The 26,631-nt window shown below is 43.6% G+C and overlaps 1 long non-coding RNA gene across 5 annotated transcripts in view; it reads left to right on the top strand.

Moving 5' to 3' along the window:
- Window positions 1-26,631, top strand: part of LOC310904196 — a 90,830-nt gene that overhangs the window by 46,059 nt on the left and 18,140 nt on the right. For 2 of the 5 annotated variants that reach the window (XR_014588110.1, XR_014588113.1), the window contains 2 exons: window positions 5,627-5,771; window positions 22,868-23,050. This is a non-coding gene — a long non-coding RNA (uncharacterized lncRNA). Of the gene's footprint in view, window positions 1-5,433; window positions 5,538-5,626; window positions 5,772-22,867; window positions 23,051-26,631 lie in introns of all 5 variants that reach the window. The other 3 variants (XR_014588111.1, XR_014588112.1, XR_014588114.1) reach the window with 3 other exon arrangements.

The following is a 26,631-nucleotide window of genomic DNA, read 5'->3' as shown; positions in this document are numbered from 1 at the left end:
GTGATCTGTAGGAGATTAAATACACCTCCACTGCCAACAGTGGTGTCATAGCCATGAGGTAAATTCTTGCTGCTGTATTCATATATATGATTGAAATCTTTGGAGTTGCTGATGCAAAAGAAATGAGTGGGATTCTGTCAGCCTCCAGCGTCTGTGATGAAGTGGTAAGTTTAGGGGAAGGTATCACTAACAGTCATCTTAATTGTCTTAATTCTTCATATGCTCCCATTAAAGAACTCTAAAACAAAATTTTCAAATCAGAAAAGCACCTGTTAGGAAAAGTCAAATGGAGAAAATAAACTTAGCTGACATGTCACCTTTCTATTTTACTTGATATTCTGTAGAACTAGTAATGAATAAGAATGCAGCTGAGTTCTTTTCTAAATTTTTTTCATTACAAAATATGTATTCATTAAAAAAATTCTATGGAAAATGATAAAAACAAAGGAATGATAGCTAGAATAAGTGAGAGAAGGAATATAAAGATTGAAATGAAGAACCAGAATCAGTTTTTCTCAGGATTCTAGTTTGCTAAATCTTAGTTTGTGACATTTTATTTGGATTGGCATGGGAATGAATATAATAAAACATCTGTTATAAAATGTTATGGTGGGGAAAAATATTCCTGGTCAGCAATAAATCACCACCCCACAAGCACTATAGACCCTATGGGAAGTTGCCTGAGCTCTTCTCAGAACAGGCCGTATAAATTCAGGACTCTGCCTTTCTGTCTATTCATTTGCTGTAGTGTCTGCCACAGTCCTGCACAGAAAGGTGTCTGCTGAGATGAACAGAGGCCACGCTGCTGCTCCAGAGCTGTCTGAGACTGGGGTGTTGATTCTGGTCTGTGTTTTTTGCAGTGTAGCTCCTCAGGCTATCTTGGTTTCTGGGGGAGTATCTTTGCTGCTTACTGGTTCTGGGGCTGGTCCATCCTCACTGGTGATGGACCTGCTCTTGGTGTCCATTACCATGCTCATAAACACAGGGAGTGAGCTGCTCTGGAGGGAAGAGCTGCGCCAAGGTGCGTCCCTTCCCACAGGGACTGTCCCAGGGCTTGGTGGCTCCTTGCCACGGCTGGAGCCCAGAGCAGGTGGCCTGGTGGGATGGACTAATGGATATGTATATTGTGTTTATAAGTATACTGAAAGAGAGAATTTATTTGCAATTCTGTTTATTCTCTGTGGGTCTTGGCAGCAAACATTAAAATTTTCCCTTTATTTTTTTTTTATGAAAGTTTTTGATCAACCTTGGCCTTTGCGTGCATTTTACTGTAGGCTGGTCTCTGGCCTTGGCAAATACTTGTTCTCCAAAATCTGCCCTGCTACTGGATAGCAAAAGCCAGTGGTTATATTTCTCCAGTAGAAGTTCAGTTTCACAAAAAGCTGACGTTAGTTAGTATGAGCCACTTGAACAAGCACAAACACAGTCAGTCGTCTTTTTTAAAAAGTGTTGGTTGTTTCAAACGATTGTAGCTGTGGAATTTGTGCAAGGGCAGAGCCATAGAGTTCACAGCAGAGTTCTTGTTTTGAATCACACATTTCACAGGCACAGCCTCTTGCCTTCTGCTATTTACAGCAGGGATTTTGCTTGAAATGCAGTTGCAGAACTGTAAAAACTGTTCTGATCCAATTCATGCAGAAATTGAGGGAAAGTCTCCTCAACATCAATGCCTCTTGCATTTATCTGGTAGAGACCAAAAGAAAAAGCTTTAAGATCTGAATTTCAGTGCAGACAGTTCCCTGAGTGATTCGTAGCAGGAACTTATACGATGATGATGTTTTACTGCTGTTTGATCCAAATCTATATTACCAATTTCTACTAGAAAACAATATAATTGTATCAGTAAACATCGTTCCACAGTGTGCTTGTGAGGGCATGTGAACACTGGGCTTTATACCAGAGAAATCTATATTGACATTTTCATGGTATTAGAATTTTTATGTTTCATCTTGAGGTTTAGATCCACAGAATATGTAGGTGAAAGCTTTGGCAGAGTGTCTGGTTAGTGTATGCATCTGCAATTTGATTGTAAAGACGAGGAGTATTGGCCTAAGCAGGATCTGGTCTTTGTCACTTGCTTTAAAGAACTGCAGAGCTTTACTCTGGCAATGATGCCTGATTCTTTTTCTTACACCTTGCTTGGGTTAATTACTTTGAGACTTTGGGATTTAAATTCTGTGCCAAAATCTAACCAGGTGTGGACAGTGTCAGAGACCACCCATTTAACAAAGCAGATATTGCTTTTTTATGTTCAAGGTGCCTTCTCCTATCTGCTGCGCTCAATTGAGCATCATAATTTTGGTAGTATCAAGAGCATCAGATTGAAATCTAACTTCTCCAGTTTTTCTTTTCCAGTCTTTAAAAAAGATATCTGTAATTGGTGGTGGGGATTCTCTGACTTAATCTTCCTGTTCTTGAGTGGCCTCCTGCACCACAAGTTCTTTCCATGGAGAAGGAAATGGATTTGCTGATGTTGCTAAGTGACATCTAGGAGCCTCTTTCTTGGTCGAGAACAAACAGTGACGCCCTGGGAAACCGGCTGGATTTGGAGGATGGAAACTTTCCGAGTGTGTTAGACTTCCGTTAGGGAACTGGAGTCTGGTGAATTTAGCGGCCAGATCTGCAAGCCTTCAAGCTGAAATCCAGATTATCTCAGTACTGGATAGGGAACCGTTTCCCCCATCCATACTGCATTACATGGCATGCACGCTTACCTGCACCCCACACAAGCGAGGGGTTTGATGCAGAAGCTATCGACGAGCTGTTACAGTGTGTGCTGCTCCACCCTGCATCCCCAGGTTGTGGCCTGCTCTGGAGGTGGCAGCAAGGAGTAGGAACAGCCTTCCGAGCTGCAGAAGGCTGCAGAAAAGGGAAGGGAATGGACTGTGAGCAGAGTGAGGGATGACGGGCTTAGATGATGTGTGGGGGGGTGACTTAGGTTTGATGTTAAGAAACCTTTCCAGCGGCTGGGTCTAGCAAAGCAAATAGACTGGGGGAGCTGTGATGGCTCTGCCAGGGAAGATTTTTAAGCAACAGTGGTTTAGGCATAGCTCATTCAGCTTTTGAGCAAAAGTACGAGCAAAGTGAGGACTTGGCAGCCTTCAAGAGGTGGTACATCAGCCTTTGTTTTTCCCAAACCAAAATTCCTTACAGAAACTCAATGAGACTTGGGAGATGCTGTCCTGCATCAAGGTGTGTGATCAGTTATTTGCCCTTATCATACAGGATGGGGCGAGGCTGTCCTGCTAAATGCAAAAGGCAAGAGATACTTCCTAAGATGTTTCCAACATGCTGCATCCTATCCAAGTCCAACCTGTCCCTTCTTTGGCAAACAGATTTGCAACGCTCTGTTATATGGACGCTAAAGGTTATTTCGGGCCCTGTTTTGGATTGTTCTAGTCTTGCAGCTTTCATAGCTGTAGGTTGTCGCTGGCTTTTGCTGTGCACATAAAAGCATTACACTGTTCCCTGCTCAAGAACAAACTTGTGCTTTCTCTCTAAAGTTCATGAATTTAATTCTGTTCTTTCCTGTTGATGTTGGCAAGTATCTATCAGAGGGAGCACTCTGTGTGTTTTCATTGTGGCCATCTGTCCTGGTATTAGCAAAATGATTGCATAATCCAAACAACAGAATCCTTTGAGAGAGGAGGAGAAAGAAAGATACACACAAGTCATGTGGCTGACATGCACCACAGTGATCCAAATAATCATGGAATCAGAAATAATAATAACTTATTTACTCATTGGAAAACTGCTCGCTCTTCTAAGGAACAATTAAAAACACAATATACAATAAAAGCACCCAACCGTAATACAAACGAGTGCCTCAGGCTCCAGAGCACTTATAAAAACAAAGTCATCTTGGTGCCTCTTTAAACCAAGAAACATAATTAAAACACCCGTCTTGACAGGGAGATGAGCCGCTCTTTTCTCACTGGAGTGACTTTCACTTTGTTCGCCTCTCAGCTGAGCACAGGAGAGAGCAGGGAGCTGCTCCAGCCCTGTGCTGGGAGGTCAGGGTGGCGGGCAGCTCCTCGTCCCTGGAATTGCTGCGCTGTGTCGAAGCAGCATCTGTAGGTGCTGGTTTTAAGTGGCCTTTACTTGCAGTGGCACAGATGGGAAATTTGGTTTATTTGTCGTGACTACTGATCTAATGAGTCATGCATGTTGCTTGAAAGAAGGTAAAGTTTTAACGTGATGGGGAGTCTCAGCAAGCATTGAATCTCATCGATCTGTTGGGAAAGGACGCAGAGACCTGAAAGCACAAATTCAGCTGCTCAGGGAAAAACTATTTTAAAGCACAAACTGCAGCCATCCTCTGTTCTGTCGTGATGAGAAATAGACCATACAAGTTATGTCATGAATATTTTCAGGTTGCTTTACTTTCTCACTTCAACCTAATTTGCACAAGCAAGCATTCTCATTTCTGAGATTGTCCTCGGGCTGGAGCAGGGTACAGCCATGGGTGGCTTTGTGGTACTCTGGAAATTAAAACAGGTTTATGAGTTTGAATGGGGCAAACACCTGGCAGTGATGTCTGTGACACAATTTTCATGGTGAGGAAGAGTTGGATTCTCACGGTTTTGTGGGTAAGAATGCAAAAAGTGCAGGTTTGTTCTAGAAGAATCCAGACTGCAGCTCAGTGGCTCAGTGAGAGTTGTCCTAGAGAGAGGCAAGCTCACTTCTGACAGCTGGGCCAAAAAAATTGTCTTGAAGTTGGATGATTTCACACTGACTAATATTTTCACATGCACGATAATAATCTTTTATTGTTTATAAATGAAATTTTGATGACATTCTCTCTGTTTTTGATCAACTGCAGAGGTGATATAATATTCAAGTTTTTGAGAAATTTAAAAACTTTCATATGGCACGTATCATTTTCTTCAACTGTTTTTAAGCTCTGTTTAAGATTTTATCCCATAATTAGTTATTTTAGTGCCAAAATATTTAGTTATGATACTTATAACAAAGATAATTTATTGTCTTTGGTAGCAAGTGTTTTTCTTTTTTCTTTTTTTTTTTCAAATTGTTTGTCTAATTCTGTTTCTTTTAACTCTGTAGTGAATCGGGGGAGATCAGTCTATTGTCAAAGGCAGAGACAGAGAAAGGGCAGTTACGATAACTGCCTTCTTTGATGTTCGTGTTCCACGCTCCAAGAAGAGCACACAAAGACTATACCTTTGTGCTTTCAGTAATTTACAATAACCAACATAAGGTTTGGTATGCTGGCCAGCAAAATGTAATTTATTTTATTCGCTTGGAGAAAGACTCTCAGCATCTGATGTGTTATGGTTACTGGATAAGAGGATCAGTGGTTGGTGTGATTTATACGTACCCCACTAACACTTTGCCATTTTTTTCCCGTATATGGGAACTGTGAGGATAAAGAGGGAAGATTTGAAAACTAAAGAATATACTTTTGATCTCCAGGGAAACGTGCTTTCAGATAAAAGACTCTTTGCTGCCCCTTCACCAACCCAAGTGAGACTGGCAAAAAGGGCTCCTCCCAAAGAAGATGGATGGATCCAATGGCAGTAAACATTTAGTCTTCAGATGATATGTTGTGCTAGCTTTGGTTCCCTGTGAAACGGCAGGGCAACATGCTCTTTCTTTTCCTTTCTAGGTAGAGCTGGTGCTCAAGACAGAAGTCAGCTCTTGCTGTGAGCACAGTGCTGGTGCGAGGGTCCCGGCGGGGAGCCAACAGCCCCCACACTGCCCCAAGATTGGCATGGAGGCGGACAGGACGAGCTCCAGAGGACAATGACTAGGTGGCTATTTGTTCTCTGCTTATTTTTCTTTTCGAGGTAGGGAAGTAGGGACAGGAACAGGAACTGTGGTGGGCTTTCTGCACCAGACCTCTTCCCTCTGGTTCAGAGGTGGTTTGTCTGCACTGACTTCTTGTAAGCCTCGAGGTTCTGTACTGCACAGCCCTTACTGTTGTAATGATAAGAATAATCCCAGTGGTAAGGAGCCTTTGTGGAATAATAGAGCTCAGTTTCTTCATCTTTTTGGCCATAAAGGCAAGGCAAAATTTCAGCTGTCAGTTGAATCACAGTTAAAATTTCTACTGAGCACGCTGGGAGCTGTACCAATGGAGCACATTCAGTGGTCTGCAACCAGATAAATAATCTCTCAAGCCTGTCCAGCTTGACCTTGGATAACTGGAGATCAAAAGGAGATCCACAAAGAGTTGTTAACACTGCACAAGTTTTATACTCTGAGGTTCTGGAAGTCCTTGTACAAACAAAATTGAGCTACAGCAGAGCAGATTTCAATAAGGAAGAGCCTGTCGTAGGGGTTGTGCCTGGAGCAGGGCTCCACAGCTCTACACAGCACGCTTTATTAACCACCTAGAGTGCAAAGCCAAGCCTTCTGACTTAATGAATGGCTGGTGCCGTGGAAGGGCGGCGTGCCTCAGTGCAATGAGGGATGCTGCTGAGAGCACGGCGTGTGTGAAGGCTTGCTCTTCTGCCTCTCCCTTCTCTGCACTTCGTAGTCACTAGGGGCAGAAATGTTAATTATCGTTTTCATGTTATTGAAGAAATGGAAGCAGGATCTGACTTGAGGCAAATCTTGCACAGGAGACAGAAGGACTGTCTTGTCTTTGCTTAGGTTTACAGATCCAAGAGGATCTCTGAGGACAAGAGCAGGTTGGGGGAGCGCGATGGGAGACTTGTGCAGTGGTTCCTTGCCTTGAGCATGGCATTGGGCTGTGCTGGATGCAAATCCAGAGCTTGATCAGGATAAAGGAAGCTTACAGCATGTCCTGCCTCTAAAACAGGAGCACCACCCTGCTCTCTTATCTCACCCTACGAGCACGGGATCAAAGCTTGCCCATAAATGCGGGGCTATCACAGCTGTATTACACAGCTCTTGTCACTGACACTTCTGCTTTTGCTATTCCACTGTGGCATTTTCACCTGGATGGCTGAGAGAGACAATGTTTTAAGAGCCTACGTTTTTCTTCCCATTGAAGTAATCTTGGAAATAGACTTGCTTTTTAGGCATACCCTTATGGGCACAGACACATGAGGGAGTCTCTCCTGTGTTGTGGCAATTCCTTTGGTGGTTATCTGAACTGCCACTTGGGCTTTATTTGCACAGCACACACTTGTTACTGGTTTTCAGTAACAAATATGGGAAGAAGGATGATTTCCCTTGATGTTAATGATGAGGGGATGACTTTTACAGTGGTGATTTTTTTCTGTATCAGCCTGGGCTGGGGGGTGAGCCTTTACCCAGAGCAAATGAGTAAATGCGATGATTTCATGGAACACCCTTGCAGCCAAACCCCATGCAGCTCGCTTCTGTAGAATTTACCCTGTCAGGCCCAGTTTAGCGTGTGCTGAAGTGATGGTGACCTGTCAGCTCTATCCACAGACCCAGAATCACCTGTTCCGGGCACCAGAAAAGAGATGCCAGTCACATTTGGTTGCTGACCTTGTCAGCTCTCTCAGAAGCTGACTGTGAGCTTTAGAGCGATGTTTTACACCCCTTGAAAGCCAAGTGGCTACGAGACGCTTTTAATGTTTTCCTTACATTTCTGAGTGTGGATGAAGCCTAAAATTTTGACCTCAGTATCCATGAGAGAATTTAAAATATGAAGGCATAGCACAATGCCTACAAGTATTTAATTTCATATTTTTTTACCTTGGTCTCTTGTATTTTTGGGGAACTGGAATTGATGTGGGACATTTTTTAATATTAGAGATTGACAACGTGGTATTTTACAGATCACTGCAGTAATAGCCCTGTTCCCTTTTTAGGTCTTTGAGCACTGGAATAGTTGGTGTGGATACTTATTACAGAAGCAGAACTGGACAGTAGTTCATGCGTTATTGCTTTGAGCTCATTGCCAACTCAGGTAGATGTTACTGCATAGGTTATATCTGACTCACATTTTGAAGGTTACTTTCACGTCCTATGAGCACCAGAGACCTTTCTTCTCATCTGTTTGTTTTATAAAAGGCTTTTAAAAAACTCTCAGGAACTCCAGAGTTGAAATGAGTTAACTTTTATTCTTTCTTTCTTTCCCTAAGGAATCCACCTCTTGTAGGTATTTAAAACAAACAAAAAAGCTGATGGAAATAGATAATAAATCTGGTGCCAGACTGAATAAAAACAAGGTAGTATTACGCAGTGAATCTTGTTTATTAGTCAGAGATCTGTCAATAGCTTAAAAAAAAAAAAAGGGAATTATGGATCAAGGATGTCATGTTCCCTCCTTGGACATACCACAGAATAACCAACTGACATTAAACTCAATCTACAAACCTAACAATAGCCTTTCAACCTGCAGGCTGTGCTCTTCGAATCCAGCGCGCTGTCTCTTTTTTCTGGCACTCATTTTTATGGCAGTAAGTGCTCCGTTGCCATCAGCAGAGAGCAAGGTGAAGGGAGGGACAAGCCTTTCAGCGGCAAGAGCGTGCTGCTGCCTTCAGTTCCACCACCTCTGGTCTGTTGGCCCCTGTAAGGTGAGCTCTGCTGATGGGCTGAGAATTGCATAAGCTAGTCACTGGCTGATGCTTTCGTGGATCTTACCCAAGCCACTTGGATACAACTGCTAAACAGCACATCCTGAAGTTAAATCTGTGCATCCACGTGACAGGTGGCAAAAGAGCTACTTGGGTTTGCTGCTGTGGTTATACTTAGGCACCCCGTTAGCACAGATGAAATCAGTGGTAGCACAAACGAGTGCTTGGGACTGAATCATTTCTGTTCTGAGATAAAAATGAACTATCAAAAAAAAAATGCCAGTATGACTTAATCTGTACTTTTTTTTCTTTTAACTGACATAGCTTTGTGTCTGTAGCAAAACACCCAGTAAATATCTGGAAGCATCAGACATCAGCAGTCTAGGAAAAGTATTACAACATGCAGAAGAAAAAATGTATGAATCTATATCAGTGAAGAAGGTATATCTTACACATCAGTGAGACCTGGTCATGTGCAGAGGTGCTGGTTACAGACTGCTTTGGTTTGAAATCGGAGGCTGTCTGTTTTGAATATAAATATGAGAACTGTGGAGCATTCCCACAAGTGTATTTTTGAGAGGAAATGACATGGGTGGTGTGTATTGAAAACAAAAACTTGAGCATCTTTTGAAATGTTTACAGGTTTATTTATCTAAAGGGAAACAGAATACATCAGGAAATATCTTAGCTCTTCCCTGTCCTTTTATACTTATTAAAAGAGAAGGAATAGTAATAACAAGAAGATCTGACATGCAGATATTAAAAATAATAAGCACTCATTAAAGTGTTTGGAGCATTTTTAACCAGCTCTGAATGTTTTCCTGGTGGATTGCCTGATGTGCTGACTCCGTCCCTCCCAGGCAGCCGTGCTGTGAATGCTTTGGGTTTTGTCACCCCAGAGCCCACAGCAGCAGCACCTCAGTGCTCTGAGCACCCTGCGTGTGGCAGTGCTGGTGTTGGGACCTCCTGGCACATGCACAGCTCGTCCTTCTTCCTCACCGTCCCTACGAGGGCCAGCAGCTTCAGCTCCTGGGTCCCAGTTCAGTCTGGATCCACGTCCTCTCCACTGCTCTCCACATCTGGACCCATCTGTTGCTTGTACGCATCTGTGCAGTGATACCTGCACCAAAAAGAGCAGAGGTGCTCACCCTATGGGTGCCCTGTGGAGTTGACAAGAGCTGGGACAGGGTTGCAGGGATTTTTCTTTTTTTCCACTCATGTTAAGGAGATGTGGCTCTGAACTTGTAGCCACTTGAAACTGTGGCTCTGAGTTGCAGGCTACTTGGTAGGTTAGCAGCCATTGCCCTTAGGTTCTTGGTGGTTTCTGTGCATTGCTGTCGACGGATGACAGCAAATGGAACCAGCTTTGTTCTTGCTGCATATTGGAGGGATTGTGAATAGGATCCCAAGTCCATGTCCTAAGATGCTGCTCAGCCTGCCCAGAGTCAGGAGCAGGGCTGCAGAGCAGCCAGAAGTAGGCTTTTACCTTAGGCAAGGGGAACGACATAATGCTAGTAGTGTCGCAGGGGTAGCAAAAGAGCTGTGTCCCCAGTGTCTGCATTCATTATCTGAAACTGTCTGGAAGCCCTGCTGGCTGCTGCTGGGGAAGGACTGCATGCACTGGGGGGGTGCAGCTGCTGCGAGGACAATGGGATGGGCAGCAGATCTGGTGCTCAGGTGTCGCCCCATGGGTTTCTGTTCTTCTTCATTCCCTATTGCTCCCTATCTGAGACCTTGGTAAGATTCAGTCTTGCAGGATCACGTTTTTGTGCTTGTAACAGCTGGGGCAAGTACTCACTTGTGTTCTCTCTTGTGGCACTGTGTTTTCTCTGCTCATCATTGCTGGCTATCCTAATTATTGCTTCTTCCAGCAGCCAGCCACAGCCCTGCCCAGCATTTCTTCGTGAGTTATGTCAGGTGAAGAGCCAAACATGAAGCAGTTATGTGTTTAAAAGTTACTGAAATATGGTATCAGTATGGAGGAGAGAATCGTCCACCGCTTAAATAGTCTCTTGTCTTTTTAATTCACCCGTCAGGGGGAATGATTGGTGTGCTTTACACTGGAAGCAAAGGGCTCTAGTGTGGCTGGAAGCCACGACCTCTCTAGCTATCCATTTTTCAAAGGCCGTCTTCCCTTTCCCTAATGTCTTTGGCATTATGGAGTTCTGCAGTGCTCCACTTGGATGTTTTTCGTGCAGTTACTTACACACATGCTTAAATGATTTAATGAAACGTATACAAGGTTTTATTGAGACAATCTCTGATTTATTGATTACCTACACTGTGCTTGGTAGGATATAAACATGGGGGAGAGCTGGTCTCTGGCCCTGGCGAGCTGTAAGCTGCTTTAGCAGAACACAGCAGACTGAAATGTAGCCTGCAAAAGCTGGAGCTTTGCAAAGCAACAGAATAAAAGATGACAAGCCCCGCTACACTTTGATCTGAAGATCTAATAGAACTTGAAGGATAGAAAATGGAACGTGTCCGGCAGTCAGAGCCAGCTTTTGTTTCCTGGGGCAGGTGTGAGGAGGAGGAGGATCAGTATTGCCTCCCCTGGCTGTTCCACAGGTGCTCGGGTCCCTTTACTGTGTTTTAACAAATTGCATAAAGAAAACTCCAGTACATGTTCTGTGGGTATGTTCTTAGTTCATAGGAAATACAGGCCATTTTAAGCTTTGGTAAAAGACATTAAAACTATTGTGTCGAGGTGCTTTTGCTGCAAGTGAAAGCAGGTTCGCAGGCAGCTACGAGGTCTCCGCTGGTCCCCGGTGGTTTCTGATTTATGAATCTGAACTCTGGCCCTCATCTACAGCTCTGCTGGGATCTGCCTCTGCTTAAGGGATTTGCCAGCATAGCTGTACTAACAAAACGGGCCTTGTGTAGACTGTTCTTTTACAGATGAAAAAGTGCCTTTGCTAATGCAGTTTACCAGATTTGTTGAGCGAAATAAGCCAGACCAGCAAAAGAAGTTTGAAACTCTGTGCTCTAGGGCTTTGGCTGCCAGGGTAATGTCAGTTGTATGTAATCAGTTTAACTATACCAGCAAGGGCTGATGCTGGACAGTTAGCCTTATTTTCCTTTAGATTCTTGCAAATGTCCCATATGTCATTGAACCTGTGAATAAAAATGTTAGAGATGGGGACATGCAGAGTGTGTGTGCCACGGTCCTGCCATCAACAGCGTTTCAGCAAATTAAGCATCCTTCTGTAGTGATTTTTCTACCTGCGAGTAACTCCACTGATTTCAAGGGTATCCCTAACAAAGAGATATCTTCACCAGGTTCAAACCTGAAAGTGGGCTAACATAGCAAGAAAAGAGCTTAGGGCTCAGGTTTGGCTACATTTAAAGCAAATACCCTCCCTGTACATACATGCAAGAAATACTGTGGTATAATGTGACTTGTCCATCATATGTGCTGATGACAGGTCAGGGTGCTTAGTCAAAAGCTTGTAAGAAGGTTTAAGAACAGAAACCTCTGTTCTTTAGGATCTGTGGGCTTAGGTTACAGAAATGTAGTCAATTAATTGTTACATACAACTTACTGCGGAGCTAATGCTAACTAGGAATCTCTTTCTCAGATTAATTATTACTCTGATTCTGATTCCCCTGCCTTCATTACCAGTCTGAATGCTGCAGAATCACTCAAAGATGTTGCAAATGCAACAATACAAATAACTTGCCTACAACACATAATGGATTATGAAAAAAGACTGCCCAGGTACAGCTCCAGTTGCTCCTCCAGTTGCCATGAGGATGAAGCAGCATACCCCAGCCTTTTCAGAAACCTGTCATATTCTTGTCTTATAAAGGTTATATGCATTTTACACAGCAAGGCAAAATCTGTCTTTGCTCATACCCAGGTGGCTTTTGCTCACCTTCAGAAGAAGCTGGATTGTGAAGTCTGTGTGAGTTTAGAGAAGCGAGAACCGAGCACGCCTAAGGAAGCTCCAGCTTTGCAGCCTGGGGTGTAGGAACCCTTCTGAAGGCAACCCTCAGAACCGTGTTCTAGGAGCTCTCCGATTAGATGCTGTTAATGTATTTACAGCTTGGAAAACGTTTGGGAAAGCTTCTCACAAATTCTAAATACTGGTGTGGGTTCAGGTGGAAAGGGATGGCAAGAGCCTGGCATCAGACCCTGCTCTGCCTTTAGCTCTACTGAATGCAAAGTAATTCCTGCCGTGGTGAATTATGTTTTATGTGTTTAAAATATAAATATAGAGAGATATTTATGACTGCATAATATATGTTTAGTATAGATTTACTAACTTAATAGACTAAGATGGAGCACTTATAATAGGGCTGATTTATTTTATTGCTATCATTAACCTTCATATGGAGTTTAAATCTAGTTTGAACGATGTGGCAACCGGAGTCTGAAGAACACAGAATACATTTCCATGCACTCTGCTCTTCCCTGCATTAGTACATGTGCTTGTGCTGTGACTCAAGGCTGTTGCCTTGTGTGATATTGCTTGCTGCCTAACTTAAGAGACCAATGTCCTCCTTGTTACAACCTCCTTTCAGGTAGTTATAGTGTGTGTTGAGGTCTACCCTTAGTCTATTCTCTAGACTTAGAGCCCCAGTTTCCTCAGCTGTTCCTCTTATGTCTTGTTTTCTAGTTCCTTTATCAGCTTTGTTGCTCTACTCTGAATGCATTCCAGCAACTCAATTTTTCTTGTAGTGTGAGGCCCAAAACTGAATGAAATACTATTCTGGGTAAATAAGCAGAGGAACGTCCACTCCACAGGGAAAATGTGGCTGCAGAATTTACTAACTAAGCTTTTTAATAACTTCCTCCATAGCACATCAGTGGTGAGATTGCATTCAAGGAATTTCCCCTATAGAAGGGGAAAAAATGCTCTAACAGTCTGTAATGAGGTAAAGGTTTCATCCTGCTTCTGGCACCATTCCATGAAAAGGGTGATGAACCAGGAGAAGTCTATGGATTCTGGAAGCCACTAGAAAATCAGCAGATGGAGCTTTTTCAGCCTTCTGATTTTGTAGAGGCCTCTGAAATCAGAAGGCTGGAAAAGCTCCATCTGCCTAGGCAGTGTCTTCGGCAGAATACCCTTATGATCAAAGTAACTCTAAATAAAATTGGAGTAATTTTGCCACACTATTTTAGTTGAAATGGGCTGGAATGGTTGGTGCCTGCTCATTCAAGACAGCTGTGCAGTATGAGAGCGAAGGCTGAAATCACTAAATTGGTGGGAGTTTGGGGCTTTGCACAGGGCTTAAGCAAGTATCATTTGCTCCATCAAAAATATTTCATTTTAGCTTGATTTGGCAGCTGTACAGTACGTTGGATTTTTTTTGTCAATATGCTGGAAGCTGCCTCCCCCACATGCCATCGTGGTCCACAGAGGCAAGGAAGACTATTCTTCTCTTTAACTCTCTCTTACTCTCTTTTCTTTCCATGTATGTTTTCAGTTAAGCAGTGGTCTGGCTTTCAGGCAACTGAACTGAAGGGTTCCCCATGCTGGTTAAATAAAAAGTTCTTTCATAGTCGTAGGATAAAAGGGAAGGGCTGGGAAGAAGTGGGTCACGTCCAGGGACGCACAGGCGCTGGAACCCCCATCCCTCAAAGACTCACGCTGAGCTTCCCAGCTGAGTGGGGCAGTATGTGGAGCTCTGTTTGTCATTTGTTTGATGTCCTCTTTATTTCCTGTTTGTTAAGCGATCTGAAAGTAAAACAGCCAGCCGAGCAAACAAGAAAAAAGAAAAAGTCCTTTCAGAATTGTAAACGGGGCCCAGCTGTGTAAGCTGGGCTGCGCAGACACTGACAGAGGCTGCCAAGGGACCTGTGTGTCTCGCGTCCTTCACTCCACAGGTGCCCAGCCCTTGCAGAGTGCCACCCTCTTCTTCTGAGTGCCTGGATGCTTGGGAGCATTCCTTGGGAGGGACTGAGTCACCCCTGGCACAGCCCGTTCAGCCTCAGGGTGTATCCGGACTAATGGTGCTGGCGGTAAGGCCAGGTAGCAGAAGCACGCAATGGGAAGGTCACCTCAATCGTCTGCACGAGTATCCTGTGCGTGGTCAAAGGAAAAGGGCTTACAGAAAAGATTAGTGCTGGAGGATAAATGACCTGCAAGGGCGTGAGCTGACTAGTCCCAGTATGACTTGCGGCTGGGTACGTAATAGCCATAATGAATAGCACAGCATGGGTCTGTAGTGGCGAAAAGAAAAATCCCTGATGCTGCAGGAATACAGGTTGTGCAGGGTGCTGTCCTGGGAGCGTTTGCTTTGTTTGGGAGCAGAGAAAAAAGTAGGGAGAGAAATCTATGCACACTGCTGCGATCAATATAGAAGTTAGACTACATAAAAATAGGTATCTGCAGACCACAGGTGGGTAAATAACTGCCCACCTCAACACTAAGATAAAGGTGATAATACTCAAAGATAAATAGAAGTTATTTTCTGAAGCCTGAGTATATTGACAATGCTTTGCTTTTTTCCAAGAGACTAAATAGTATTGGGTGAAGGGGGAAAATATCTCTGCGTGTTTGAACGTTTATTTTTTTTAAAGAAAATGGTAGGAAAAATATTCAGTGAATTAGCCTTAGCAAAACGTTATGAAGGTCAGCATGGGTGAGGGAAAAGTACGTTTTTCCTTCTGAAAGAAAAATGTCACCCTGACACCTACCATTCATAATCTCCTAAATACTTGATTGCTGTGTCTATAGATGGAGGGTTTGAAAACGTAGAATCATTTCTAGGCTCTGTTACCAGTGTGTTCAGTGACTTCTGTAAAGTCACTTCTTCCCTTGCTTCACCTTTGCCATCTGCAGGAGATTTTCTGGTGGAAAACACTATTTAAGAGCTATTTTCTTCATTTACTTGCAGAAGGTGTTCCCGGCAGCAGACAGCCAGTTTTCCTTTCCTGACCTGCTGCTCGGCTCGGGGCAGAGCACGCAGGAAGGAGCTCAGACAGGTCCGGCAGCCCCAGCGAGGGCCTGCGCCAGCGCTGCGTGGCCTTCTTTCTTGTACAGTTCTTGCCTCCTGCCTCAGCATGCCAGCCGGTCATGTCCCACAGGCCCATGGGAGAGGAGGACAAATGAGCCTGAAGTGAAACCCAAAACATCCCATCCCTGTAAGGAACGATTTCCTGGCCTATGCCAGGTGGGCAGGCGGGAGCAAGGCCGCAGCCAGGCTGGCAGCCCGCTGCTGCCTGCCTCACCCACGGCCCTTGGCTGTGTGGAAATGCTGTGGTACTGAGGATCCCAGCGGCGGCACGTGAGTAGGCCACCGTATTGGCAAACTGGAAGGAGAACACAGCTGCAGAACGTTTCGGGACGAGCTTAGTTATGTCCTTCCTGCTCTTTGCAGCTCAGCTCTTGCCCCTCCCCATGTCTATGCTGATGGGGAAGGAAAATGTGTCCTATTGAAGCTTACTTTCTGGTCTGAAACATAAATATTTACATGGTGCTCAGTTGTGAGAAGCTGTAAGCTTCTCATGCAAGATGGGAAAAAGAATGTTTTTAAAAGTAAGGGAGGTGCAGCAGTTAGTGACTGGATAAATACCAAGGACTGTAGGTGAAAGTGTGGTGATGTTAGTGTTCATGAAGACACATAATCCACAAAGTGATTATATGAAGGTGCTTTATTAGGCGCCGGAAGTTAGGGGCATGCCTGTCCAAATCGAACTTCGTCTGATTTGTTCTCTTAGTTCTTTTTTATCTCCTAAGATATTACATATGCATTAGGTTTCACAACTCGTCTATGCATATTCATTTCCTAGCTCCGCCTAGCCTCGCTTCGTATGCTAATTATCTTATCAGTCCTTCTGCGCTTGTGTAGTACTCTCTGGTGGTCGTCCGGGTGGTCGTCGGGATGAAGTAAGATGTCTTCATCAGAGTTGAACTTTTTAAACTTTCCTTCTCACGCATGCTCTCTGAGCCCTCGGTCTCAGTCCAAACCGCAAGGTTGGTTTGATCCAGTTCCCAGGGTCCAGGAAGCCCCAGTTATCTAGATGTCTTGCAAATTGAGCATTCTTTTAATCCTCCTTACTCCTCATCATGAATCGGTGCATTCTCCCATGCTATCCTTGCACATATATTTTGTATCTTCCAAGCGCAGCCTTGGAACAGTACATCGCAAATGTAACATATTAAGCAATATTGTATTATTTCTTCTTCTATTACTAACAGTGATGGATTATTCTTTGCTCCAGAGAGCACATGAAATGGTATATGAGAGTAAGTAAGTACAAAATCTGTTGAACTGTATCAAAAATCAAGATTTGAGGAAAAAAGATCCTGAGCTCATTGCAAGACTGAAGTGTATGTGGACTGTTTACAAGACTTAAGTGTGGGGGGACTACTTAAAGTAAAGGGTAGGATATTTCTAAGATAACGTATGTCTAAAGCCCCATACCAGTCAGATGACAACTTCCTAATGGTTATCAATAGGTCCTCTTGGCCTTGAGCATCAGCTCTGAAATGCTCATTGCACAAGATCAGAGTCAGGACTCAGTTCTCTTCCATGCCTCTCCTGCTCTCTGCAGCCAGTGGCATCTATAGTCTGTCCTTTTGCAATTCAAGGCACTGAAGGTGTTTGTAATATTGGCTTTCAGACCAAGTTGCACCAGAAGATGCCCACCTTTCTAGGTGGTTTTCAGAAAGCCCCCACAGCCACCCCTGCCAGCTACTGCCTCCTTGTTTCACCGTCACTGCTGGCAATTCCCATAACAACAGTGTTTCTGACCCTTATTTGCTGCCTGTGCTCCTTTTTCTAATCTCAGGCCTGCTTGCTTTTGGATTATAAGCCAGGCATCTCTGTGTCATTTTGCACCAACGCTTTGTCCACCTCAGCTGCCTGGCCTCCCTCTGCTTTGTCCCCAGGATCTTCTCTCTGCTGACAGGGCCATATCTGTCGCAAATCAAGCTTCAAGTTTCCTTGTTCTTCCTTCCTCTGTCTCTTTCACTTGATCTTTTTAACTTGTTCTCTTGCCAGCTAATCTATCCCCACCTTTCCTCTACCTTCCAGCTGATGCTTCTCCCATAGGACATCCTTCTTTTCCACCCATCTTTTCTATTAGTCTTACAGTAATAGCTGATGTGCTGAGGTATCAGATATGGTTTTCTAACATCACAACACAGTTATTTAAAAACAAGCAATCAAAACAAAACAAAACAAAAAAAAAACAAAACAAACAAACAAAAAGAAAACCTGTATTTACTGGTCTCTCTAAAGAGAAAGTTCACTCCATCATAGTTAGGGAAATGTTAACGTTTTGGCTTTCTGAAAGCTTAGTTCTCTTTGAAGCAGGGATATAAAGCACTAGGTGTTTGTTCTCCCAAGAAGCTTCATAAAAAATAGATTATAGGACACGTTCCCTTTGTATCTAGAAACGTTCATCTTACCTATGCACTGCCAGGCAGAAATAGTCACATAGGGTTCTGGTGTGAAGCGTAGATGGCATGGAAAGTTGATCCATATGTGGTGAGTCTGACAAATCAGTGACTGCTGTAAGCAGTAAGCTTTTGGAGATCACAGAGGGCTGGTGGGTTTTGGTTTAATGCAGCCTGATTAGGTGATTGCACCCTGCAGCTTTCTCTGCATTTAACTCTGCCAGAAAATAGCTGTTGCCACGTGAGGATTTTGTAGGCTCCCTTACAGGTCTTATTCTTGTATAGATGGGCTGGCTGTAGGCAGACCTACATGAACAAAACGCTCGATAGAAGAAACTCACTTCAGGGCAAAATACCTGCTCATTTATCCTGAGGAACACACCGGCTGAGTGATGAGATGATATAACAGCCGTGCTGGTCACACTGCAGAGTCACTTGCTCTCCTGCAGGGACAAAAGCAGATGTGGAGGGGACGTGGCAGGACGATGTCAGTCACCCCAGAGTGCCTCTACTTGCTTTCTCCCAGGCTCCCATCTTTTGTGACTTGGGGTCTGCTCCCTGGGCATGCAGTGCCCTTGGACCAGGTCTGAGCACCCATCATGTGCTGGCCCAGATCAATGTGGTAACTGGTTAAGACAGGGAGACTCATCCCCTGTGAGTCCGTTCCCTTTCCTTAGTTCCCACAGGGAACTCATTTAATGGCACCGTGGGGTTACTCTTGTTTCATTGCACCAGAAGTTTTCTTTCAGTTTAAAAATGTGCAATTAACTGTTTCATCTTGTTCACACAGCCTCATTATTAGGAAGTCCATGGGCTCGTTTTTAAGGCAGACACTGTATCTGTCTGCAGTCTCAACTTTTACACCTTTTTCTCAGAATCCTTCAAAATAGGGCAGCTCTACCACTGTGTTTGGGGTCTTCCTTGCCATTCTCCCCTGCTTCATCTTTTATTTAAAATATTTAAACTAATTCTGGGAAGTTCAGATGAGATGAAAGCTTTCAGCTCTAATATTCTAGATGCAAATCCTATTAAATTCCAAACCCTACACCAAGCAACACTGAACACTGGGAATAAAACTGAAATGAAGACAATCAATCACTCTCAAGTCAGTCTAGCAATCCATACAGACACACTCTGTGTGGTCTCATCGCATTCATATTAATGGACAAATATGCCTCTTGCATTATATTCCATACATTACTGTGTAATTAGAAGCTTATTGGAAGCAGTAGGCAGTGTGCCAATATTTGTGGTGTTCAGAAATCACTCTGGTATGTGAGGAAAAAAATGTTTATTTCAGAAAGGCACTTCCAGCTGCCTCCAACAGCAACAAAATGTGGTTCTGGAGGCTCCTTCCCCCACCTTCTGGGAAGTTGAACTACATGCAGGTAAAATCCTTAGGGTTTAGAGTTATAATAAAATAAATCCTTAGGAGTCACAAATCGAACCACAAAGGTGGTTGTTATTCCCGCACTGCACGTGTGGAGTTATCCTAGCTGCTCTGGTAGGGAGCTTTGTGGAAAGGCTTAGGGATGGCAGCTGGAAAAGACAGTATGAAAGTAAGCACGAGCATGCCAAGGCTGCAGGTGTCGTGCATGCAGGCATACGCTGTACGGCAAATCACAGGTAACATTAAAGTCTTAAAGTTTGGCTGGAATATCTGAACATGGCATTTAAATATAAATAAAAAAGGGATGGGATTTGAGTCTGCTTTTCACCTATTGGTCAGAAGTTCATTCCTTCAGAGGGGTAAGCATTCACCACAGCAGCTGATGGAGAACATTTGCCTCACGTTTAAAGCCACGAGAAGCCACTCCTAGCTCTGTCCTCACAGTTCGCCCCATAAAGGAAGGCCTCATCCTAAAATGAAAATATTTTCTCTCCAGATATATTAGTGAGTGTGATTCTGAATGTGAGACAGACTCTAGAAAACAGAGCCTGGACATTAGTTATGAACTCTGTTTCTTTTGCTCCTTTTTCAATTTAGCATACTTTTCATGATCTGAGCCCCTTGTTCTCTGGATATATTTCTACGTATTGCTGCCAAAAGCCTTGTGGCTTTATATTCCTGCTTTCATTGATAAGTGATGGTTAATCACCTGCAGTCGTCCCTCATTATTCCCTGTGATATTGTTCCCAATTCTCATGGGAGTTGCTGAAGTTCTATATAGAGTACTTCCCCAGCTTCAAAGGCATGAAAACGTTTGAACTGTAGAGATTTCTGTAAAAACGAGAGGAGTATTTGTGACTGGCAATTGTTACCGTGCCAGAAATTGGTCTACCAAATTCAATGGTCTTATTTGGAAATAGGAGGTTCTTATCTTCAGCAAGTTTCTAAATAGGTCCATGGCAATGGAGAAGAGTATCCATTCCAGACTGCAAGCCAACCTCCCTCTTTCAAAATGCAAAAAGAGAAGAAAAGAAACGATGTTCTCACTTAAAACTCTTTCAGACATAGGCAAAGACTTGTCCATTTTTCTTTTTAGTCATTGGATACTTTCATTGGCTTAATAAACTTTAAATGTTGGAGTCAATAAAAGTCTAGACTTTGCCATGGGGTCAGTAGTTGAAAAAGACTGTTTTCTCTCCTGACCTCTGACTTTCAATTTTCTCCCTGCTTATGGCCAACTAAGAAAAGCTGCCAAAGTTTATAGGCCAGGTTGGCTCATTTAACCAGAAGCGAATCTCACCTCCACACTAAAGCACTGGGGGTTTCCTCTAATACAGTCAATGTCAGCTATAACGAGTCCCTGTTAATAATTAACTGAATTTCTGTTGGAACTGCCTGAAAATTTCTTTTGCTTCTTGTCAGGTACCGTCACTGTGCAGCAGCGTGCTCTAGTCTAATTGGCTGCGTAATGGGCAAGTGCATCTGTCTTGTATGACTTGACCATTCTTTCACCATTTTCTCTATGGCACAGCATTTCAAAGAAATGCCTAAAAGGGCAAATTTGTCATGTTGCCTCGACGTAGTAAAGGCTCGGCAATGGGCGTGGCACTGTGTTGTATAGTAAGCATATTTTTTGTGTGTTCTGGCTAATGTAAGGTGTAACACAATGTAATATCTCTGATCACTTTGCTCTGGTAGCACACCTTATTTCAAATGAGTTTGCTACAGCTCTTGTATTTTCCCTAGGGCTCAGGACTTAGGTCTTTTCTCCCCAGTACAGTCTGTCATCCTGACGCGGCATATTTAGACCAAACAGACCCCTGTTCCTTGGCTGACTTCTGACTCTCCAGATCGCTCCAGGATACTGTTTATGGCTGTTTTCTAAGCCCATGGCCAGGCATGCGTGGGCTGACAGAGCTACTGAAAAGAACCAAGATGTTCCAAGACTTAGACTTAGCTGGAGGGGTTTTATCAGCATAAACATGGCAAATCCAAACAGAGTCCAGCACTTGTCCCTGTCAGCCCTGCTGGAAATAATAGCGTGTTAGGCTGGTAGTAAGTGGGCTATACAGAGTACATCAGCAAAGGGAATCTTGATATGACTCATTTCTTACACTTGCTCTTAGTCACAGCTGTACTCCTGAGTCTCAACACTCCTGAGGAAAGACCTAAATTCATACTAGAAGGAGCAGAGGAGCAGAGCATTTCATTTTCAGATCGGCCATTCTGTTTGCCAACCACTATTTTCTTTTGTACGGAGTTATGCCGGAAATAATAATCTGTTTAAAAAAAATAATACAGAGGGTCATTATTATTATTTAGTTTATTTGTTATATGTCACTAATGTGGAGCAAGATTTATTTTTTGTTTGGGTTCCAAAGGAGAAAGGTCATTTGTTTTGCCTGAAGGCTCAAGATTTAGTCATTGGTGTAGTTATTTTCCTGGTTCCAGCACTGTCCTTTCCAGGATATGTGTCCTGCTATTTAAACTATCCCCTCAGTTGAATAGACTTAACTCTGTTGGAGTTCATGTCCTGACCTGCACCCAGCATCACATGAGATTGGATTTTAAAAAACAAAGCCTTGAGGATTTGAGCAGCTTTAGTCTCCTGGAAGAGACGAGGAATACATGGGATCTCTGAACTGATAGGCTTTATTCCTCGACCTAACTAGGTTTTGCCTTTTCATTCTAATGTGACAGAAAATAAAGTATGGTCTCAGTATTTCCCAGCTTATGAGGGCTCTCCACTACTGAAAACCCCATACACCGCACATCGACAGCTCTCCAAAATTCTGTGGAAGCAGACTGTGTCAAGTCTGTAAATGCTGAACCAGGCAGGGCAGCAGGCTGGGACAGGGCTCACGCAGACTTTCTTTGCTGAGAAAAGCTGCTAGTTCTTATGAGGTACCTTGGAGAAGCCTTAAGATAGTCTTCTTTCACGTGAGAGCATCCATTGAGCTGACCCCCACTTTGCATTTATTGGACTGTAAACCTCATTTACACGGTACAAAAAATGGGAGCATGTTAAAAAAAAAAAAAAAGAGCATGCAGGTATTTTTGCCATCTCATGTGCCTTTGTATTGTGTGAGTGATTTTAGAAATCCGCTGTTTCAAAACCTAAAATTTTGCCGTGTAGTTGCACAATGCTGAGGTGCTGTCATGGAGCTCGCTTTCCCTGCAGGTATCTCACTGGCACGTTTGTGTTCAGAGCTTTGTGCAGTGCTATAATGTCTTTCTAGTTTCAAGCTCAGCTGAAAACTGCCTCTCAACTTTTGCAGTCTCTACTCAAGTTCTGTGAGGAAGAGGGTCTTAAATGGAGATGCAGGCTTTGAACTTGGGGTTGTATTCTAGTTCTCACCCTGACTTCCAAGGCAGAGGCCTGTTTTAATTGCTTGGTATTTCAGTGCTTGGTCAGCATCATAAATTCTCATATTGAAGTGGGTCTTCGACTCTGTTAGCAAATGGATGTGCAAATGCAGACCAGCATTTGTAAGAAACAGCACCTGGAGGTGATCCCTGAGGTCTGTATGTGCAGGTGTGTGACTTTTGGTCAGATTTGAAAAAGAAGGGAGCACTTGCACTGTTATGGCTGTTGAGGTTCTGAGGTTGGGAGGACTGTGCTACATGATGAACCCTCTTCTTTCCAACAGGCCCTCTTGATAGACCTTGACCCTCTCCCTCCCAGAGCTGAGCACGGCTGTGACCTGTCATTGCTGCTCTGCAATCTCCTGTGAAAGGCACTACCAAAGGTAACTCCTGCTGCTGGAAGGAAGGACTACTGGAGGACCAACCTATGCTGCTTCCTTTTCCTGAGTGAGAATTGCCTGCTTCAGGTATTAATAATTCAAAGCTGATATTTCTGCACCATTTAGGAAGAATCTGGTGGCCCAAATGGCTCCAAGAATAGCTTCCCTTCATTATTTTTTAATGTGAACATTTCAGTTTATTTCATCATCCAGGGATGTTCTTGCTAAAATGATATATGTCACCCTGCTGGACACAGATGAAGCATTAAACATCCTACACTAGTGTTTTTACTTGAACGTTCGGTTGACAGAGAGCGAAAAGTCCTGTCTCTCAAGATCGTGTTATCTCTATCTGCCTCTCCAGAGGTATAGATATAGTATTGTGAGATCTTGATATTGTTGTTGCAAACAAGTGGCCTGCAAGCTGTCCTGTGCACTGCATCGGTTACGTGCTTGATGAATGTAAACCTTCCTGACAGATCTCAGGGAGGCTGTAGCTGCTGCAAGATCTCACTGTACTACAGAGCACTACCAAACAGCAAGGAGTCTTTTGCTGTGAATGTTTCCTTGAGGTCATTGCAACAATATTCCTATCTATCACACAAGCAAACCTCTGCGGTAGCATCACTTGTCTGTCATGTTTAATTTGAAACACAGCTGCGAGGCAGGCTGTCAGTGTAAGGAAGAAACATCAAACTGCTGGGGGAGACTGTCTTTAAACCTGCTGCTGGTTACATCCTTGCTACCCCCAAAAACAACACGTGGAAAGGAACCCTTCCTCACTGTGTTCATTTTTGTTGTTGTCATTGTTGGTTTTGGTTTTTTACAACAGGCTGTATTCTGAGGACAAGTAGCTGGACTCTTTCCTCAGGATAGTCGTTCTGTTATCCTTTTTTTTTTTTTTCAATCATACTGATGAGCCAGCTGGAGCCCAGCCTGAGAGACAGGCATATGAGCAAGTATATAGAAGAGGACTGTTGCTTCATACGCAGTCTCAATACGATGTAGAAAACAGCAGGTGGCTATGATGAGCTGAGCACAAGGTAAGAGTGAGAGAGCTGCAACTGGTGTATGAAGCATTACTCAGAGCAGAGCAGCTCCCAAGTCATTCTGTGCAGCTTTTAAGAAGAGAGGCTGGGGGAAATTTTAATTTTACTTTAAATGAAAGTCTGTTAGCCTATTGCACAACAAAATCAGGTGGTGGGGACACTGGCAAATATTTATTGGCTGAAATACTATGCCAGTATTTACTGCTTTTGTGCCTCCCCAGACTACCAAAAATTTGTGCCTAAACTATTAGATGAATAGTTATAATAAAGCTGTAGGTTGCTCTTGGATGCATCAGTTTCCAGTCCCATGTCCCCCCCAGCCCTCCCACCCCTGGGAAATGTATTTCTCAGGCCACGCTATTTCCCAGTAGGGTAGGTAGGGCACTGCCTGGTGGCTCAGCATGGCAGAAAAATGTTGGAGGTCCAGTGGGAAAGGTGTTTCTCCACCTCTTCCATCTCCACCTTCCCCACTCCAGCCATGTCTCCCCTACTGTTTTGCCTCTGGTTGGTTCATTTGGTGCTCGCTTGGACACGTAGGAAGCAATTTAACTAACAGAACAAAAAGCTTCACAATTTTCCTGGCCAGCTAAATCCAACCAGCTGCTGAGGCTGGTGCCTGGCAGACAGGAAGGGGTCGGGCTGCCCAGCTAGGGGCAGGAACAGGAAGAAAAAGAAACGCACGAGAAGAGGGAGGGTCTTTTGTCTTGGCTGTGACCAAACGCTGGTGCCAGTGAAACCACAGGAATGGTCTGAGCAGGGGGGGATCCAGGATAGAGCCTTGGTTCCTGGATGGTTTGGTGATGGTGGAATGCTAGACATCCAAATCCTGCTCTTCACAAAGATAACGTGCTGCACGCCATCACAAATCAACCCCAGTTGTCTGAGAACCCTTATTTCTACACAGACAGATTAAAAATGGAAAGTAGTCTCCTCAAGATGTTTTTAGGATTTGCTTATGAGCTATCAAGTGTTGCTTGGTTACATCTCCACACATCTCTAGAACAGAAGTTGTATTTACATTTCAGAAGATGGGAAAAATTTCCCTCTGTAATATTTGATGTATTACAATGGCCATGACCATCGTTTGTTTGGTTGTCACAGGCCTGTCACTGGACTGGCTGATTTGGTCCACCCACAACGACAGACCCGAGTGAGTTGCATCTAGGTGATGCACTTTTTTTTAATTTATTTTTTAATATTCTCTAAATACAGGTGTGTTGGAAAAAAATATATTGATTTAGGAAAGTGCCAACTCTGCTCCTAAGTTAGATGTGTAAATGCATAAAGCTCTTATTTTATATGGAGCTGTGAAATATGGAGTTTTGCTGAAATTATAAACAAACAAAAGTCACACATCCGATTAATATTTTTAATTATTATCACTATGGTTATGTTCCTGGTGTGGACTGCTTGAACTGTCTCTGTTGTGATGAAATTTGCTCACCAATGTGTTTTCCCTTCCTATGATCTGAGACATCAGCCTTTATCTAAGCAGCAGTCTTGGTGGCGTCAGGGGGAATTTTGCCTGCTTTAGAGTATCTTTGTGGAAGCTCTTTGACCCATTTTTCAATGATACAGCTTGCCAGGACTGTGTGAGCGTTCTGATATACCTTCCCATCCATACACACGACTATGACTGCTGTCTTTCAGAGCCACAACTTTTTAAAATGCGTTTCTCCAAGCATTCGGTATCTGTCTGCAGACAGAAGTGAAGAGCCAGCAGAATTTAAAACAAACAGACAAAAAACTTAAAGCATTGTTTGTTTTCTTGTTTTTCCTTTTTCCCCAGATGTGCTATAATTGGTTATTCTAGTTCATCCTACCTTCAGAACCTAATGGCTGAAAACCTAGGGTAGGAAGAGGCCTGGAGAAATTTGTGAAGCCACTGTTTTCTTTCTGTAAATTACTAAAATCTTACAGGTAGAAGAATGAATTTAACCTTATAGGAACTCACCAGTGCATTTAGCACTGTCTTCCTTGAGGATTTTCAGTTACCAAATAAATCAGTACACGCAACTGTAAAAAAGCAAAGTGAAACTTAATCTTTACCTGTTTATTCAAATCGCTGGAAGCTTGAGGCACTGCTGATGAGCTGCAGCCATGCAGTCACGTCCGCCAAGGCTGTGCAGATAACGCGTGTTTATTTGATAGCTGAACCACATCTTACTCTCATTAGTTGGGAATGATTCATGAGGTCTGAGAAGGCTTTTCCAACTCTTTTTTTTTCTTTTTTTTTTTTTAAACTTTGGAGTGGCTAAAGTCATGTCTGAAATACATGAGAACCCTGGCCTGATGTAGGAAGCAACCTTCCTCGTTTCATGCCCTGTGCCTCTTCTTGCTGAAGTTGCATTTGTTATTTTCACCATCTTTCCCAGCACTGGAAATGGGGAGTCTCTCAACAGGGAGAAACGATAGGAAAGCATCTGGGGACTGTGAGTGACATAGTGCATCACCTGGGGAACTACTGTGGGTACCAGTGAGGGACAGCAGCAGGAGACTGGGTGGGCAGGAAGATCCCACCAGGGAGAAGAAGTCCCGTCCATGTTCGCAGCCCAGGATCCCCTTCTAGATCCTGTCCTCTAGGGAGGGCTGAGGAAGGAGGGCAGTGATGGAGCTCAG

Source organism: Anser anser (genome assembly GCF_964211835.1).
Source record: "Anser anser genome assembly, chromosome: 9".
Taxonomy (NCBI): domain Eukaryota; kingdom Metazoa; phylum Chordata; class Aves; order Anseriformes; family Anatidae; genus Anser; species Anser anser.
The sequence above is the reverse complement of the archived record's forward strand: the minus strand, read 5'-3'. Positions and strand labels throughout refer to the sequence as shown.